Source organism: Hyperolius riggenbachi, chromosome 10, assembly GCF_040937935.1.
Source record: "Hyperolius riggenbachi isolate aHypRig1 chromosome 10, aHypRig1.pri, whole genome shotgun sequence".
NCBI lineage: Eukaryota > Metazoa > Chordata > Amphibia > Anura > Hyperoliidae > Hyperolius > Hyperolius riggenbachi.
The window spans coordinates 123,173,120-123,191,846 of NC_090655.1; the positions used below are offsets into that span (position 1 = coordinate 123,173,120).

The following is an 18,727-nucleotide window of genomic DNA, read 5'->3' on the forward strand; positions in this document are numbered from 1 at the left end:
TACGAAATCGCATGCGAAATCGCAGTAAAATACGCATGCCAAAACCGCATGCGATTTCCCTATTAAATACATTGTATGCGATTCGCATAGCGGTGTGCAGGATGCAAATTCTGACGGCTCTGCCGTGCAGATTTCTCCCGCACAGAAAAACGCTCAGGATTATTGACAAGTGGAAAAAGGGCCATCCACTTGTATTGGCTATGCAAATCCGCATGCGGACAACGCATGCGGATTCGCGATAGTGGAACCGGGCCCTAAATTGGAATTGAACTCTTGGGGATCAGTTGAAAAGGCCGCCTGAGCTGCCTGTATGAAAAGGGCTCCTCTATAGACATCAATGTTATTTCTGCAAATATGGGCTACAAGGTGGCGAAAAGGGCTCCCGTGTTTTGCTATAGGCTACAAGCGGGCGCCTTTTTGTAGCCCATATTTTTTTTCCGGCTACAAGGTTTTCGGCTACAGTAGGGCACCCCTTTGTAGCCCATATTATTTATTCGGCTACAAGGTTTTTGGCTACAAAGGGCACCCCTTTGTAGCCCATATTTTTATGTGGCTACGAGGTTTTTGACTACAGTAGGGCGCCCCTTTGTAGCCCATATTTTTTATTCAGCTACAAGGGTTTTGATTCTGCTACAAAAGGGAACCCTTTTATAGCTGAGATTTTTGATTCGATGGTGCAGGGGAGGTTAGGATTAGGCATCACAAGCAGGGGGGGGGGGGGGGGGGTCTTAGGGTTAGGCACCACCTAGGGGATTAGGGTTAGGCACCATCAGGGGAGGGTTTTGTGTGAGAGTAGGGAGCAGTTAGGTCATAGTAATCACTTTTCTTAGCTATATTTAGAGCCCTTTTATAACCCAACAAATTTTGCCTATAACGGCATCCTTTTAAATAAACTAAAACTAGCTTTTTCGGCTACACCAGGTGCCCTTTGCAGCCGAATTTGGCATATATGTGCTACACCAGGTGCCCTTTGTAGCCGAATTTGGCATATATGTGCTACACCAGGTGCCCTTTGTAGCTGAATTTGGCATATATGGGCTACACCATGTGCCCTTTGTAGCCAAAGTAGCATATGGGCTACACCAGGCGCCCTTTGTAGCCAAAGTTGGCATATATGGGCTACATCATCTGCCCTTTGTAGCCAAAGTTGGCATATATGGGCTACACCAGGCGCCCTTTGTAGCCAAAGTTGGCATATATGGGCTACACCATGTGCCCTTTGTAGCCGAAGTTGGCATACGGGCTACACCAGGCACCCTTTTTGTAGCCGAATTTGGTATATATGGGCTACACCAGGCGGCCTTTTTGTAGCCGAGTTTGGTATATATGGGCTACACCAGGACCCCTTTTTTCCAGGAGCCCTTTTCAAATAGACCCAACTCTTGCACAAGATAGAAGGAAAACAGAGGAAGGCACCCTATATGTATTTTAGAGAGCTTAGCTAGTCTAATCCCTCCTCATCTGTGACTAATCACAACCCTGATTTTATCTCTCAGCTGTGTCAGCTGGCTGCCTCGGCAGAGCAGCTAATTTGTGAACACAGGATGTTAACCCTATGTCTGCTTCCACGAAAGCAGGAAGTAGACACACTTCAGATTTATTGCAGGATTGATAACGTGTAACAAAGAAATGTTTTTTTGTTAAAGGTTATTCTGACATTTCATATCTTTTAGAGAAGAGAGGAAGTTTTGAGATTCTCTTTAAGGAGCAGCATCACTAGAACCCTCACATTTTTCAAACGGGCCAGCAGACATTGTAGTTAGCTTATTATTTATTAGTAAAAACACACAATAAAATGTTAAAGTGTACATGTACTGGGGGTGACATGTAAGTGCCATAAAGTGGGGTTAAAATCAATAATGTAGGTATATTGTGTTAATCAAGATTGCCTTGAGGCTGCTTACACACCAAGACGTTACAGGCGCACGTTAGTGCGCCTGTAACGCTCCCCCAACACACAGCAATGTAACACAAGTGGGCTGTTCACACAGCCCACGTTGCGTTACATGTAGCGCTGCACGTTCTGTGCAAAGTGCAGCATGCTACGGCGTTGGAGCGGCTATAGCCGCGTTAGACTGTTTGCACATGCGCAGTGGGGGGCGGAGAGGAGGCGGGGAGAGCCAGCTACAGTAGCCGCGCACATGGCTACTTAATATACACTGCACTGGCAGGCGCTGATTGGCCGGCGGGACCACGTGATGCGGTGTGTCTCGCTCCGCATCACGTGGTCCGGCTGGCCAATCAGCGCCACTCTGGGAGACATTATAGGAATCGAGCCGCCTAACGCGGCTCACTCTACCGTCGGCTCTTGCAGCACCATACATTGTGTTAGGTGCACGTTATGCGACCTTAACGTGGCACCTAATGCAACGTCTTGGTGTGCAAGAAGCCTTAAGGTAAATGTTAAGTAGAGATGTAGTGAACATAAAATTTTGGGTTCGCGAACAGCGAACGCGTACTTGCACAAATGACTTCAATGGGCAGGCAAATTTTAAAACCTACAAAGTCTGTTTCTGGACACTATGATTGAAAAGTTGTTTCAAGGGTCTAACACCTAAACTGTGGCATGCCGGAAAGAGATCCATGCCAAAACGCCCAACAAAAGCACTGGAGTGGTACTGTGCCTGCAACTTAACCCTCCTGGCGGTCTATTTAAAACCGCCAGGGGGCAGCGCAGCATTTTTTTTTTAATTTCTTTTTTTTTTTAAATCCTGGGCTCGCTACATGATCCCCCCACCTGCTTCGATCCGGGACGGGCGTCACCGACGTCATCACGTCATTGGGAGTCCCGATCCACCCCTCAGCGCTGCCTGGCACTGATTGGCCAGGCAGCGCATGGGGTCTAGGGGGGGGGGCGGTGCGGCGAGGGGCGGCTAATCGGCGCGGAGCGGCGGCGATCGGAGTGCACACGCAGCTAGCAAAGTGCTAGCTGCGTGTTGTAAAAAAAAATAAATTATGCAAATCGGCCCAGCGGGGCCTGAAAAATCCTCCTGCGCGGCTTACCCCGAACTATGTTCGGGGTTACCGCCAGGAAGGTTAATGTGACCACAATAGCAATAGTGTGTACAGCTATGAGTGTCAGTGGGCTATGGAGTGTCACACACAAAATAAAAGACATGAGACTGATGTAATAGCCCTCAAAAGGGCTATTTGGGGTGCTTTCAGCAAGTAGTCAGTGAGAAACAAGAACACAGGCCTAGCTAATGCTTTCCCTACCGATCTGCAGCAGGTCTGACCCTGCTCTCAGTAACAGCAGCCAGCAGAGAATGAATCCAATATGGCCACCACAACTGCTTTTTAATAGGGGGGTGGGGGCCCAGGAGGGGGTGCTAGCTGGCTCCATGATGATGTATAGGGGGCGGGTCGAACACACCAAATGATCTCAGTTCGCCCAGAACATGATCAGCGAAAATTCGCCAGGAACTGTCCACCGGTGAACAGTTCGGGCCATCTCTAATGTTAAGCTGAAAATAATACAAATGCTCACCTATGGAGAGGGAAGGCTCTGGGTCCTATAGAGCCTTCCTGCTCCTCTCACGGTCCCAGCGATGTTACCTAGGTTTGAATCCCCCACCACACGAGGCTTCGGAGGAGAGACTCAAAGATGAGTCGCACTGCAGTTTTTTACTTATCCGGGGCTTCCTCCAGCCCCATAAGCATGGATATGTCCCTCGCCATCCTCCTCAGCACCGTCGTTCTCCCACAGTCAACCCCCGGTAAGCGGCTCAGTCAGGCAGTCTGACTAAGTGACGTCAGCTGGGGCCTTCTGCGCTTGTACAGAAGGTCTGTGCATGCGCAGAAGGTCCACCGCTGATGCCACTGAGCCGCTTACCGGGGCTCACCGTGGCTGAATGGGACATAGTAGGAGGACGGCGAGGGACACAGCCATGTTTATGGGGTTGGAGAAAGCCCCAGGTAAGTAAAAAGAACTGTAGTGAGACTCATCTCTGAGTCTCTTTAAGGAGCCCGAATGCTCCCAAACACGGACGACTCTGTACTGCGCATGTGTGAGCACCGCGAGAGAGCACTGTCACACATGTGCAGTACAGAGCTGCCTGTCTTCTATTCGCAGCCTCCCTCGGTGGCAGAGAGCAGTATTCGACTGATTGGTCAGATACGTCTTACTGGGTGACAACACTGGAGCGCGGGGACGGAGAGAGAAATGGGAAGGCTCTAGAGGACCCAGAACCTTCCCTCTCCATGGGTGAGTATCTGGTTTTATTTTTTTTTTCCAGCTTAATATTCACTTTAAAGTGAATTGGAGCATACTTTTAAGGAGTCATCAAGCAAGTAATGGTACCCAGAGTACTACATACTGGGGGCTTCCTCCAGCCCCTGGAAGCCGCTGTGTCCCTCACCGCAGCTCCGCTCTCCGCTGCTGGCTCCCGGTCCCCGACAGTGCCTCGCCAGGTGTCCTCTACTGTGCCTGGCGAGTGCCGCTGTCAATCACCTCCACGTGGTCCAGAATGTACTGCACAGGCGCATAATTACTGCGCCTGCGCAGTACACTCTGGACCACATGGAGGGGATTGACAGGGGGGCTCGTGCAGGCGTGCCGTCAGGGACTAGGGGCCAGCGGCTGTGAGTGGAGCTGCGTAGTGGGACATAGCGGCTGCCAGGGGCAGAGGAAGCCCCGGGTAGGTAGTACTCTGGGTAGAATTGCTTGATGACTTCTTTAATGAAAGCTAAAAGTTACAAGTAAGTACTGCTGTAAAAAAATAACAAATGCAGAAAATTCACAATACCTACTATGTACTGACAATCAGTATTACAACCATTGTCTGGATCAGAAAGAGACGTGAAGATGGCTGGAGAATGCATATTAAACACCCGCTGTGTGTTTACCTGACCACATTTTATTTACCAGTTTTGTGAGTTCTGGATTATATATACAGTATTCTCCATGGCAGTGAGTCACTCAGGATTGCAGGTCTGTTAACTCTGCTCCACTGCATATAGCAATGAGTATTGCATTGACTCAATACATTTCTCTTGTATATATAAAGTGGATGAATCGAGTATATAAATTACATACAAGGGAAGAAAACAAAATATTATTATAAACATAAAATGTGCTGTGCAAATCATAGGATCATAAAAGCATTACGTTTCATCATAAAGTTTGCTTCTCTTAAATAATGTTGTAATGGAATGTTCTTGATAACACTGCCATCATCCCAGTGCCAAGGTCACACTGTCAGTCGCTCCATCTGTGCCAGGAGGATGGACTTGTAGATAAGACACAGGCAGGCAGCAGTATAGCAGTGAGTATATAACTGGCTAAGAGATCACACTGTGTCTCTTCATCTGAACCTGCAACTCAGATTGAACCATTTCCTGTTGTCTTATCCTGATCTCATTATTTTCCTGTAACGCTGGTACTGGACTGGTAAGTACACAAGGCTTACATTAATATCCAAATCCTTTTTTTTTAGCTTCAAGTACTTTGAATGTTATTTCTTGTATGTAATTATCTGCTTTACAGAAAAAAAAATATGTTTCACATAGACATCTCGCTTCTCTATATTACAACACACCATGGGTGTGACCGCAGAGAAAAGCAAGTTCAAAGAGACGGTCACAAGAACACTTTGGAGGCTGTCAGATTTGATCTTATTTTATAGCATGCTAATGTTCATACACATGTTCAGTTTTGATTGGCCAGTCACAGACCAATTTTACCACCTCTTTGTAGTATGAGGGCCAATAGGTTTTGAATACAATGAACAGATTGTGTAGGTAATCTCTCATACTACATGTAAGTGGTACCAATCAAAATTGGATGTGTGTACCAGGCTAAGGCCTGGAAACCACTACAAATCACTATCGCTAATCACAATCGCTAGCGTTTTGTATGAGCGTTTTGTATCGATTTCATAAGCTTTTTATGGCGATTTTGGTAGTGATTTTAAAAAGTGTAAGCGTTTTGCCAGCGATTGTGTAGTGATTACCGATTTGCGTTTTTTATTCTGATTGGTCCTTTCAATTAATTTTAATTTTTTTACAGTGTGCAGTAATTTAAAAATGCTAGCAAAATCGCTCTATGTAGGTTTTGACGAGCAATTACGCCAGAGTTTATATACTTTACATTGCAGAAACGCTAACGCTAATAATGCTGCATGTCCGGTGTTTGCAATTTTGGTAATTGCTCCAGTGGAATTTGGCCCATCAATATTAGCTGAGCGTTTAGGAAAATTGCTAGCGTTTTGAATCGCTCCCTAAACGCTCACAGAATCGCTCTAGCGGGTTCCAGCCCCTTTTTGTACAATAACCATATTTAAAGTGGGGCTGAACTCTTGCAAAGGACAGGAGGAAAACAGAGAGAAAGGTACCCTGTATGTATTTAAAGAGTTTAGCCTGACTAATGCTCCCTCATGTGCGACTAATCACAACTGTAATTTGATCTCTCAGCTGTGTCAGCTGGCTAAGTTTCCATACACACGTTTTGATTGTGCAATCACAGACCAATTTTACCACCTATATGTAATATGAGGGCCAATAGATTTTGAATACAATGAACATATTCTACAGGTAAACATGTAAGTGGTAAAAATGGCCAATGATTTACCAATCAAAATTGGATGTGTGTATCAGGCTAAAGTCTGGTACACAATTTCAGTTAGGATTGGCCAATCACTGACCACTTTTAAAAACTCCATGTAGCATGAGGGTAAACAGATATTGAATATTATGAGCAGATTGCGTCGGTAAACCTCATACTGTATGGAGGTGATCAAAAATTGGGCAGTGATTGGACAATCATAATTGAAAGTGTGTACCAGGCTTAAAGGCCAGCCATACACAATCCTATTTAAAAATAGTTTAAAATGTGTTATTTTATTTACAATGTATTTTATATAATGTGTTTCTACTTGATTTCTAGCTGATTCCATCAATCTTCTATTTCCCCAAACATATCCCACTGATTCACTCTCAACTTATTTTGGGCAGTTTATTGATCAAAAGTCTAATTGGACATGTTGCAAAATCTCTGTGTGAGGGGGACATGGCAGAAGTAGTGGGAAATCCGTCACCTAAGGTGCTGCACTGCTCCAAGCTGTACAGCGATTGCGATTAAATCGATGCTGGATAGATTTCTGCTGAAACCTATCAATATTGAGTTTACCAGTCCAATAGGAATTGATAGGCATAGCATAACAGGCTAAGAAGCATGATTTATCTGCAATTGTTGCTAATCTTAAAAGAAAGCGTATAAGACCACTTTTTAACCAAGGAAAATCTTGTCAAAAGTCAACGGTCAGCTTATACGCCGGTGTCGTCTTATAGGGCAGGTGCTGAAATGTCTGAGCCAGCGATCGTATGAAAGCAGCAAGGGCGTGCTGTACAGGTAGTCTTGGAGAAGGGATAGCTGACCAATCCAAGCAGGCTTTGTGTACAACAACCAGCCAATCGCCGGTAAGGTACATCGCTTGCAGTCATTGGCTGGTTGTTGTATACTGGGTACCCACATACAGTACAGCACCAGTATATGTAAATGTTTATACAGTATAGCACCAGTATATACAGTACAGTATACAAATGTCCAACAGTCAAGAGGGGTAGTCTTATACGACGAGTATATCACAAAATGTACATTTTAACTGGAAAAGTTGGGGTCGGGGATCGTCTTATACACCCAGTCGTCTTATACGCTGGAATATATGGTAATATAAAATTTAAAATCCATGTGCATAAATATAAGATCTACATTTGTCCCAAGGTAAAGTGCACTTTAAATTAATTTTCTCCTATGTGACTAACAATAATTACAGCTCAGATTTGACAGATGTTAAAATGAACTATGTCCTCATGGGGGATCCTTAGGAATTGCTTTAATGGTAACAGTACTTACTGAACGGCAGTTGCTTAGTCCAACTACCAAAATAGTATGCCAGTGAGTATGGAGGCTGGCCAGCATCTTTGTATAAAGCCATTCCAGAAAGTGTTCTGTATAGAGTAAGGGTACTTTCACACTGCATTTGTTGTGTTGTAACAGCCAATGTAATTGTATTGCAACACAATGCCATTATAATGTAATGGTATGCTGAAACTTGTGGATTAATGGTACGGCAGAATGACATGCAGCATACTGTACATTTACCAGATGACCTACATATTTAGAGTTGCAGTGAAGCATACTTCTATGTACTTTATGATTCACCAAATGCACCACATTGCACTCGTAATGCATGATGCAACTTTTCCCTTCAGTTGCTTTGTAATCCTGCAAAGTGCATAGTGTGGAAGTACCCTAAAGCAAATACTAAGAATCCCCCATAAGGAGATGGACTAGTCCAAAACATAGGTTAGACATAATTTATTGAGCATCTTACTCTGGAAGGAATGTACATCTTATTTGCAGGGAGGAGCAGTAACAGTTTCCAAAAATGCAAAGCATAAGGGGGCGACGGTCCATGGCAGAACTGGTCAACTAACCCATGTTGCCCCTGCTGCTCTGCACACCACTCTACATCTCCATAAAGCTGAACTTCTGGCTGTGAAAGCGGAAGTGTCAGGAAGATGGAGAGTGGCGTGCTGCACATCAGAGAGAGGCTGCAACATAAGTAAGTTAACCTCTTATGCTGCAGACCACACCCCCATACACGGCAGAACTGTTTCAAATCTCATAAAACCATTCCCATTCATCCCTACTTACATGAATGTGCACAGATGAATTTTACATTTTACAATTTTTAATGATAGTGGTTCTTTAAAGAGAATCTGTATTGTTAAAATCACACAAAAGTAAACATACCAGTGCATTAGGGGACATCTCCTATTCCCCTCTGTCACAATTTCGCCGCTGCCCGCCGCATTAAAAGTGGTTAAAAACAGTTTTAAAAAGTTTGTTTATAAACAAACAAAATGGCCACCAAAACAGGAAGTAGGTTGATGTACAGTATGTCCACACATAGAAAATGCATCCATACACAAGCAGGCTGTATACAGCCTTCCTTTTGAATCTCAAGAGATCATTTGTGTGTTTCTTTCCCCCTGCATCTCTCATGCACTGAAGTTTCAGGCTGCTCTTTTCTTCCTGCAAACAGCTTTGCCCTTGTCTGTAATTCCTCACTATGTGAAAGCCCAGCCAGCTCAGAGGAGGATTTATCCAGCTTGTAAAAGATAAGAGAGAAGAGAGAAGCTGCTATAATCTAAATAACACACAGGCAGTGTGCATAGAGGGGCCTGGAAGGGGGAGTTCATAGCAGAACCACAACACTGAAGAACTTGGCAGCCTTCCAGACACAGGCTGACAAGTCTGACAAGAGAGAGATAAGTTGGTTTATTACAGAGACTGTGATAGTACAAAGTGCTGCAGTAAGCCAGAACACATTAGAATAGCTTTTGGAACTTGTAGGATGATAAAAAACAGGATGCAATTTTTGTTACGGAGTCTCTTTAAGGGCTAATACATGCATTGCCATTCAAATATATTTTCAACTGTCCATACATAGAAATAATTGGCAGCCCAAAATGATTTGAACTATGCTACCGCCTATAGTCTTCACACCTCGAACAAACAAAGTGTGGCAATGGCAGTGTCAGTTTTATTCAGGGCCACACTCTGTTTTAGAGATTTTGGCTGACTCTTTGGAATCAAAATACTACCAGTATTTGTCTGTTTTGTTATATTGGTTACATAATGGATGAATGTTGTGTTCTAAGGATTGCTAAGGATTAAATACTTAAATATTGACCAACCACTTGACTGGATCATGGGGCTATAAGACGCTACTTAAAAGGGCACCACTGTTTATATTACAGAATGTTCACTTCTAAAGCACATTTTGAAACTATAAGAATAAAGCAGGGTTCCAAAAATAACAAACCTAAGGCAATCAAAACCACAAAACCAATAAATATATAAAAGAGTTGTTAAAAGTATTATTTTATTCAAAGTGCAGAAATGGTTGGATTTGCAAACCAACCGATTCTTAAAGGATACATGTTTTACTCAATGGGGCCCCTATAAGAAGTCTATTAGGTCCCATACCGAAATTCCACCATGCTTGAGGCCACCATTGTCCCCTCTGTAAGATCGTGATCTTTGGCTGGGTAGTGGTCTACGGCGCATGCACGAGCCGAGTAGTGGTGGCCAGGAGCGTGCTCACATTGTGTAAGGGAAGGCCAGAGAAGCTTACCTACATTATTGGACACATCCAGTAACAGTGGAGGACAATACAGTTAAGCCTGCAAGAAAAAAGATCTTTGGTAGATAAGTCTGCAATGTTTTGTGCAATCAGGGTTCTTTCTACAAATTGTAAACGATGTACATATAACTGTGCATCAATCAAAACATTGTGTGGCAACCAAATAGTTGGAATGCTGATGGCACTAAACCAGCTAGAAAAAGTACACTTACAGGGCCACCTTCCCACCACACTCAGTCCTGTGGTCCCTATCCTAATGTATCTGCAGAGCCAGGACAAGGTCCTCAAGCACCAAAGGCTGCGAGATCAAGTGCCTCCATTCCTCCCACCTCAGCCATCACATACAGATTGCTATTAGACTAAGAGGTGCTTCAGGGCCCCCACCCCCCAACACCTTAATCTCTAGTTATCTGCCTTGCAGTCATTGCCATGTATCCCATTTTCTTATTTCTCTCTGCTTCAAACACAACAGGGGAAAGATAGCTGAGTGAGTTGTGCGCCCCCTCCTACACTGCGCCCTGAGGCTGGAGCCTCTCTCGCCTCTGCCTCGGCCTGGCCCCGTGTATCTGAGACAGTACGTGATTGGCTGTTGGCAGTTTTTTTTATATTTTAAATCTATTTGTAGCTGGAAAGTGTACTGGTGTACTGGTTAAGGGCTCTGCCTCTAACACAGGAGACCAGGGTTAAAACCTCAGCTCTTTCTGTTCAGTAAGCCAGCACCTATTTAGTAGGAGACCTTGGGCAAGACTCCCAAACACTGCTACTGCCTATAGAGCACGTCCCAGTGGCTGTAGCTCTGGCACTTTGAGTCATCCAGGAGAAAAGCGTCATATAAATGTTCTGTGTCTATTTATATGTATAGCACCATGCAAACTATTGCTGCTCTATAAATCAATAATAATAATAATAATAAGACAAGCATGGATGTAATTTCTATTGGTTATGTGTCTCCTGACATCTATGAGAACATTAAGGCACGTTTTCATCATCTTAATTTATCTTGACACACAGTGTAATCAAGCGTCCAAGCATTCATTTATATTTCCTGATGAAGGATTTAAAGAGCAGAAGTAACATAATCAACATGTCAGCCTTCTGAGTGCATCATTCATCAGTGACAGGATATAAGCAAGGGATAGTATAAGCCAATAAAGTAAAAATTGTATGAAAACTCCTAGGCCATGATATTTGAGACAGGCAAAAAAGGCACAGGGAATTTAGGCGCAGAAAGCACCGCCATAGGCTATAATGTGAATTATGTTTATAGCGGGGCTCAGTCATTTGAGCTCTGTCTTTTGACAGCAACTAAATTACTGTAAAAACAGCGTAATTCGGCTGGCAGCTGAATTACATCTTAACCGAGTCCACGGCGGCCTGGAGGGGGAATAGTAAGTAACGCTGCCAGGACTTTTGCAAGAGCAGGATGAGACTTTTTCGGCTTTGTCCTGCGTTCCAATTTCCCAGAGCCTTAATTACATGCATGCCTACCATTACCTGCAGTGTTCCCCAACCCTGTCCTCAGGGCCAGGGGTGCCTCTAGTCATTTTGTCACTCCAGGCGAGAAAACCTGTGGCGCCCCCCCCCCCTCCCCCCCAAACCCCTCTCCCCCAGGAAAATAATCATAATACAGCATCGTTTCACCAGAAAATAATCATAATGCGGCAGTGTTTCATCAGAAAATAGTAGTAATTATCGTAATTCACCAGAAAATAATCGTAATGTGGCAGTGTTTCACCAGAAAATACACTTATTGCAGCAGCAGTTCACTGGAAAATATTCGTAAGGTGGCAGCGTTTCACCAGAAAATACACTTATTGCAGCAGCATTTCACCAGAAATTAATCATAGGGCAGCAGCGTTTCACCAGAAAATAATCGTAATGGGGCAGCGTTGTCAGAAAATAATCGTAATGTAGAAGCGTTTCACCAGAAAATACATGTAATCCGAGCAGAGGGAAAGAGTAGAGAGGGAGAGGCAGCATAAGATGTAAGAGGGGGGTAGAGGAACAGAGAGGGGGAGGGATAGACAGCATAAGATGAAAGAGGGTGCAGAGAAACAGAGGGGAGAGGGAGAGACAGCATAAGATGGAAGAGGGGGCAGAGGAACAGAGAGGGGAGAGGGAGAGACAACACAGCACTAAAGCACAGGTTTACAGCTTTACCAGCCTACAGCCTAACCAGCTTTCAAAGAAAACTCTAGTATCAAAAGAGCAGGGCACATTCCAGCAGTTATAACAGTACTGGGAGTCTGCACACAGGACAGGAAGTGTTCTTAGCAGCCTGCCTGCATACCTTCTCTTCTGCCTGTGCATGCAGCTTATCATCTCTGGAGTAGTGATGGGTCGTTCGCGAACGAGCCGGCTCTAAGAGCCGGCTCTTTGCTGCGAACGACAAGAGCCGGTTCTCAGTTTTGAAAGAGCCGATGCCTCAGCCGCCCCACAGAGCTCTGCCTTGCTCTGCAATAAAGGGCGCTGAGGCATGTTGGGAGATGTAGTCCTCCTCTTGCAGCTTGTAGGAGTGTATGGGGCGGAGCAGAGCAGTAGCAGGAGGGATTGACCCAGTCAGAGAAGCAGTCTGGAATTGTCATGGAGATGGGGGCGGGGCTTTTACTCCGATTCTGAGTGGTGTTTAGTCATATTTAATGAAGAGCCGATTCAGAGCCATAAGAGCCGGCTCTTTAATGGGAGCCGATTCAGAAGAGCAGATTCTCTGAAAAGAGCCGGAATTCCCATCACTACTCTGGAGCAGAAACTTCCCTTCTCCCGGGCTGTGTTGCTGTCTTGTGCGGGGGCGGGGCTCCAACACGGACACATTCTTCTCTCTGTGACTGCATCTGTCCCCTGGCTGTCTCGCTCCAGTGTCTGTGTGCAGCCAGTGACACAGGTGGGGGGTCAGACTGTCGGGGGCATAAGCTGGCTGGCCGCTGGCTCCTGGTTTGACTGGCGTGGGGCAGAGTTAAAGGCTGGGCCACACGAGGCAAACACTTTACCTGTGTGGCTACTTAGAGGAAGGGGCACTGCTTTAAAGAAGGAGCCTGGCAGAGAAGAGCAGTATTGATTGCTCTATTGGCTGGGGAGAAGTGGAGGTGGAGGCGGAGGCACTGCTGAGCACATGGTAGCGTGCCGAGCACCGGGGACTGAGTCGGGAGATAATATAATATAAAAAAAAAAAAAACATGGTCACGGTAGCAGCGGCGGGGGAATGCACCTCCCCACCTCATGGCGCCTCACCACCTCATGGCGCCCCAGGTAACCGCCTATACTTGCCTGGTGGGTGAGACGCCCCTGCTCAGGGCCCACCAACAGTGCATGTTTTGTAGAAATCCACAGAGGTAGTTAGTTAGCTCTGATGCAACTCTATATTACCCCACCTGTGCATATTTGTGGTTTCCTACAAAACATGTACTGTTGGTGGGCCTTGAGGACAGGGTTGGGAAACTCTGACCTATAGGACTCTTTTCCACCCCACTGAGGTCACTGCAGGTTAATTGGCTCCACCCTAAATTGTCCTTAGACGGTGGTAGGAAATTTGCAACCCCTCTAAGGGAGCACTTTGCCACCCAGTCACTTTGGCGCAGGGTCACCCCCCTCCAAGTCATGGAAACTTGGAGGGAGAAGTAATCTGGGGTGCAGCAATCACCGGATCCCTGAATTACCCATGCGCGGGCCGCAGACTATAGCATTGCTGCTATAGCCGGGCCAAACTCAGGCACTATGTGGTTTGGTGTGTGCCAAGAAGCACTGCCTCACCTCTAACGGCCTTTTCCACTTTCCGCATTTGGATCTGATTTCCGAATCCTACGCAATTTACAGATCAAAAAGGTACAATCATTAACATAGTAACTGCTGTACCACTTGTGCAACTCCATTTTTACATAAACGCCTACGCTGTGTATACTCAATTTTTTCTGCGTTGACATTTAGGGATGATCAATGAGATGCAAGTATTTCCAAGTTCCTGAAGCATTATCTAAATGTGTATGCAAATGTGAGCAGCTTAAAAATGGACAAATCAAGTCCCACCAAGGTTTAAAGGACGACTGTAACGAGAGGGATATGGAGGCTGCCATATTTATTTCCTTTTAAGCAATACCAGTTACATAGTTATTTGGGTTGAAAAAAGACATACGTCCATCGAGTTCAACCAGAGACCAGTTGCCTGTCTATCCTGCTGATCCTCTGCCTCTGACTGTTAGACAAGCATGCAGCATATCAGGTGTTTAATGTTTTATCTGACAAGATTAGCTGCATGCTTGTTTCTGCTGTGATTCAGACACTATGGCAGCCAAATAGATCAGTAAAGCTGTCAGGCAACTGGCATTGTTTAACCTCCGGCTGTCCCCAGGAGTCCTCCAGTATAATTTTAAGTGATCGCATAGCTGTAATAGCTTCAGCTAGCATTAGGCTAGCTAGCAGTGGTGGCCGACATCCCCCGATTACTTTTGATCCCCCCTGATCGCCCGCTAAATACATTACCCCCCCTGGATCCAGCGATCGGCGCAGCCTCCCTGTACATCTCCGGTCCTCTCGATGGGGAGGATCTGGTCTGCGCATGACGTCATGATCGATCCTCCCCATAGAGAAGAGCGGAGCTGTCCGGAGAGGCTGCGCCGATCGCTGGATCCAGGCTGGGTAATGTATTTAGCGGCGATCGGGGGGATCAAAAGTAATCAGGGGATGCCGGACCACCACTACTAGGTAGCCTAGTGCTAGCTGAAGCTATTACAGCTGTGCGATCACTTAAAATTATACTGGGGGACTGTCAGCTGCAAACCCTCCAGCGTGTGTAACGCTCAGGAGGTTAGGAAATAAATATGGCAGCCTCTGTAATGTTCTCACTACAGTTGTCCTTTAAAGGGGCACTATGGCAAAAAATTGTAAAATTTAAAATATATGCAAATAATAAGTACATTTTTTCCAGAGTATAATGAGCCATAAATTAGGTTTCTCCTATGTTGCTGTCACTTACAGTAGGTAGAAGAAATCTGACAGAAGCGACAGGTTTTGGACTAGTTAATCTCTTCATAGGGGATTCTAAGGGATTTATTTATTTTCGAAAGCACTTAGTGAATGGCAGTTGCTCAGTCCAACTACCAAAAAACTGTGTAGCGAGCAGTGAAGCTGGCCAGCATCATTGTTTAAATCCTTTTTAGGGAACATCTTTATAAAGAATAAAAGCCTTGCAGAGAATCCCCTATGAAGAGATGGACTAGTCCAAAACCTGTCACTTCTGTCAGATTTCGGTACTTATCCGTTAGCCGGGCGCATCCGGCAGGTGGCGCTAATTACTATTCCCCCTCCAGGCCGACATGGATAGTAGGGAATGATGTAACTCTGGTGGAGTTTTGTCGTCACCTAGAGGATGCGCCCGGCTAACGGATAAGTACCCAGATTTCTTCTACCTACTGCAAGTGACAGCAACATAGGAGAAAAGTAATTTATGGCTCATTTTACTCTGGAAAAAACGTACTTCTCATTTGTTTGTTTGCACATATTTTAAATTTTAAAATTTTTCACCATAGTGCCCCTTTAAATTTCATGCTGCAGCCAATTGTATTAAAATGTACATAATCCTGCATGAACTCTGAAATATTTGCATCACATTGATCATCCCTTTTTGACATTTAGATCAGATCAATGGGAGCGCAAGAAAATCGCATGGCAATTGCGGTGTTAGACTTTGGTGTTGCCGACCCTTCAAGTTTTTTGCAGAGTGCAGAGTGTTGGCAGCGGATCATCCTTACCTGTCCGCACTGCCAGCACACTCCTCACATTACATGGCAACATACATGCCGCTAGGTCACGGCAAGGCAGACAGGTGAGTGTGCACTCCGCTATCAACACTTTGCACGGGAAACACTATTTATAGACGTCAAGAGAGTTAATGGGGGTACGCAAATCTACCCCAGCACACCCGAACGTTTCTTTTCCAGCGAGATGTTTCCAACCGCCATGATTGATAAAGTTTCAATTTCAGCCCAAAATTGAACAAAACTATCGCTGGCTGGCCATGTTGTGGTATCAATCTCTGACAGGATCTGCTGGGGAAAATCATCACGTTTATGGGCACCCCTAAATCGGGGAAAAAATACTGAAGAAAGCCAATATTGGGCTAGATTACCTCCTCTTGAGTGTTCTGATGCTGATGAATAAGACGCAAGCAGCGCAGCTGAAGATCGGAAGGGAGCAACTGCCAGGACAGGTGAGTTATTACCAGGGCCGGAGCTACAATAGGAAAAAATGGGCAATTGCCCCAGGGTCCCAGAGCCTGTAGGGGCCCCCATGGTGTCCCTCCCTCATCTTAACTGTTGCTCCCCAGGGACTCTGCAGAGTCTGTTAAGTTGGGCGGTGATTGGGGGAGGGTCAGCAGCCAGCTCAGGGGCCTAGGCGGGAAATTTAGCTGCAACAAAGGGCCTCTAATGACGCTTTTTGGACGGGATGTCTGTTGAGGGGCCCCCAGGCTAATATTGCACTAGAGCCCAATTGTTACTTGAACCGGCCCTGGTTATTACAAGGCAGCTCAGCTACCGAACATGTGGGGGCCAGGGGGAGCAGTCAGCAGGAGACCACCGGGGGGGGGGGGGGGGGTCCAGGGGAGCGGGGCCCCAGGGGCTGACTTTGCTTGGGTCAATAGGGGGCCTCTGAGTTACTTGTGGCTTTCATCTGCCCTGACTCTGAGTACTTTAGGCTAATAAGTTCCCCATAGATAGGAACCAACTGTAAACATTACTAAACAGAAGATGGAGGCTTTTTAGCTGAGAAGATTGTCCAAATGATGGAGCTACCATGAAAGAAAAATTAACTACACTTGTACCTGGTTGACTAGCTGCTCCTATGTGGACTGACAGGTTACAGACTAGTCATTCCAGCCTCCAGCCTGCGTCTAGATTCTAGAAGCTGAGAAGTAAAGGTAAGAGGGGAGGAGGAGGAAGAGAAACACGGTGTGTGTGTGTGTCCGTGTGTGTGTCATTTCCTATCTCTATAGTTAAGCATTGCTGCAGCAAGCTTGTTCTCACAGACGCTATGAGTGGACTAATCTATAAATTCACTGACGATTGGCAACGCTGTTCAGCCCTCATTCACAGCTGCGTGTAAGAGTGCAGTAGATTACAGTCAGCAGACTGCAGAGGGCCAATGGATGTCTGTGCTGTATGTGGCACCAAATTTCTCTGAGCCAATAAACAGCGGCGCTGTTACTGGAATACATTTGCAGGCAGTATTATCATCTCCATCCTCCAGTCTGCAGGAGGGGAGCACTCTGCCTGCTGGGGATCAGTCGCAGGAAGCAGCAGCGTTCAGTGCCTAGGCAGGAGCTGCTGTTTGGAAGCCTGGGCATTGGAACTCAGAAAGGCTGTGTGCTGCAGCCATCCATCCATCCCTATTAGAAGTCCAAAGCTAGTGCTGAAAGGAGACCTGCATTGCTACCAGCGCAGACCAGGTACTGATTCATCACTGCTTTTTTTCCTGGTTCTCTCTGCATCGACGTTTTTGCTACACTGTATTTCACGGTTTATGGAGTATTCTCTTTTCTTGATTCATTTTTATTTCCTTAAGTCATTCCCCATCCACCCACTTCTAGTGGAATAGGATAAAATGGTTGCTCTTAATCTGGGACAGGATGTTTATTTCCCCAGGGTCTTCATGGTTTTATTGATAATCCCTGTCTCTTATGGATTGAGATACTGTATTTCCTGTGTCATTTTCATGGACACATTTAATGGGGGGGGGGGGGGGGGGGGGGGTAGAGAGAGAGATTGCTGCTATATAGGGCACACTGCACTGTAGATGAGAGCTTTCTGTGCTGTATGTGATGTAGCTGATTCATTCTAGGTTAATGAGGATGCGTAGACGACTTACATTAACCATTTGAAGGTGCTTATTAACCATTCAATCTTTTCTTTAGATACATACGATCTTTCAAATCGATTTTTACGATCGAAAGTAATGGGATGGTGATTATCGACTGTTCCTATAAATTGGTCGATTAGGGCATTTTCTCTCTTCCGATTCGATCGTGAAATCCGACCATTCAGATCGATTACATATTTTTTTTTTTGACCATAGAATCATTTCACATCGATTTTTGCCTCACAGTGCACAGTTTTCTGTACTATACGATATAAAAATTGTGTCAAAAGATCGCATTGGTGAAAAAATTGTATCATCAACTGGCCCCTTTAGACGTAGTGCGCATTGCCACATCACAGTTTCTTAGATTTTTTTATTCAAAACAATTTTATTTGCTACAATGGCAGAAAATCGTGATATAAATCACTAATGCAAAGACATAATGCTTGGTTCACAGACCACCTTTTTTTATCCTTAACCTAATAGCACTCTATGTATACAGTAAACACCTCCTGGTGTAGAAAATATCAAGTAAACTGTACTAATGCCCTTTGCATTGTATATTGTTGTAGTGCCTTTGAGGTTAAACAGTTAAATGCGTTCTGCCCTCTTTTCCTCATTCTGCATGACAACAAGCAAGCTCACCTTCCTGATGACTGAATGGCGAGCTGGCTGGATGTTTGGATGAATGAAACTGATATCAGAGACGATTACATTTTTTTTTCCCCCGG

The 18,727-nt window shown here is 45.3% G+C and overlaps 1 protein-coding gene across 2 annotated transcripts in view; it reads left to right on the forward strand.

Moving 5' to 3' along the window:
- The first annotated feature begins 5,284 nt into the window (after window positions 1–5,284).
- SCD (stearoyl-CoA desaturase) overlaps window positions 5,285–18,727 on the forward strand; it is a 63,003-nt gene continuing 49,560 nt past the window's right edge. Inside the window, exon 1 of one of the 2 annotated variants that reach the window (XM_068257869.1) lies at window positions 5,285–5,389. The gene's annotated coding sequence lies outside the window, so the exon portion shown is untranslated. Of the gene's footprint in view, window positions 5,390–17,190; window positions 17,587–18,727 lie in introns of those variants that run through there. The other variant, XM_068257868.1, reaches the window with a different exon arrangement.